This window comes from Haemaphysalis longicornis, unplaced genomic scaffold, assembly GCF_048455015.1.
Source record: "Haemaphysalis longicornis isolate Haplotype H1 unplaced genomic scaffold, Haemaphysalis longicornis Haplotype H1 scaffold_7, whole genome shotgun sequence".
Taxonomy (NCBI): Eukaryota; Metazoa; Arthropoda; class Arachnida; order Ixodida; family Ixodidae; genus Haemaphysalis; species Haemaphysalis longicornis.
Genome location: NW_027526422.1, coordinates 187,973,754 through 187,974,679, shown reverse-complemented (window position 1 = coordinate 187,974,679; position 926 = coordinate 187,973,754). Strand labels below are relative to the sequence as shown.

General features: G+C 42.0%; 1 non-coding gene across 1 annotated transcript; it reads right to left on the bottom strand.

Annotated features, from left to right (window-relative positions):
* Positions 1 to 512: 512 nt before the first annotated feature.
* On the bottom strand, positions 513 to 584 carry Trnas-uga (transfer RNA serine (anticodon UGA)). Its single transcript has one exon. It is a non-coding gene; the product is annotated as a tRNA-Ser (tRNA).
* Positions 585 to 926: the final 342 nt, after the last annotated feature.

Sequence of the window (926 nt, the reverse complement as noted above, 5' to 3'; positions counted from 1 at the left end):
TGGAGGCCTCAACTTCGCGAGTGCTTACGAGCCAGCGATTTTAGAAAACGGCAACGTGGTAATGAAGGAAGAATAGAACAACGATTGCACGAACGAGGCGACAGGAGGTGAGCCCTGTAACCTCGGCGTCTAGAATCGAGACTGAACGACGGGAACAAGAACTGCGATGTTGCATTCATTGCGCTAACACGGCTAACCACTTACGAGACGAGCCTTACGAGGTCAACAAGGATATAAAAGCATGGAGGAAGAAATAAAACAAGAAGGAAATAGCCGGAACAGTAAAAAGCTGATTCTCATGCAAGTGGATTTCACAAGAAGTTCCATTTCTGGTCCCGTTTACACGGTGATGCGGAAATTTTAGTTCCGATTACCGAGAGCTTTTTTACGTTATCTGAATGCAAAACCAACCAAATTCCAGGCAGCTGTTCAGTTTAAGCGGCAATTCCATTTAAACGATCGATGTTAACATTTTGTTTACATATACAGAAGAAAGAAAGAAAGAAAACACGCGCCCAGAGTGGGGACCGAACCCACGCCTTTCGATTTCATCTCGAATGCTTTACCAATTCGGCTATCTGGGCGACTGTGTTCTTCTTCACTTTCTGGTCTATTTATATTTACTAGAAGTGTACCTGACACTTGAGGGTGGTAAGGCATTCGAGATGTTATTGGTAAGGCAACTAATTGGTAAGGCATTCGAGATCTAATCAAAAGGCGTGGGTTCGGTCCCCAATCTGGGCGCGTGTTTTTCTTTCTTTCTTCCGTGTATTTAAAAAAATGTGGACTTCGATAACCGTAGTAAGAAAAAGAGCCTAACCACACCCCTATGCCGCCTTTGGCGTTGTAGACTGCCGAACTATCTTTCTGTATATATATATATATATATATAGATATATATATAGATATATCTATATATATATATA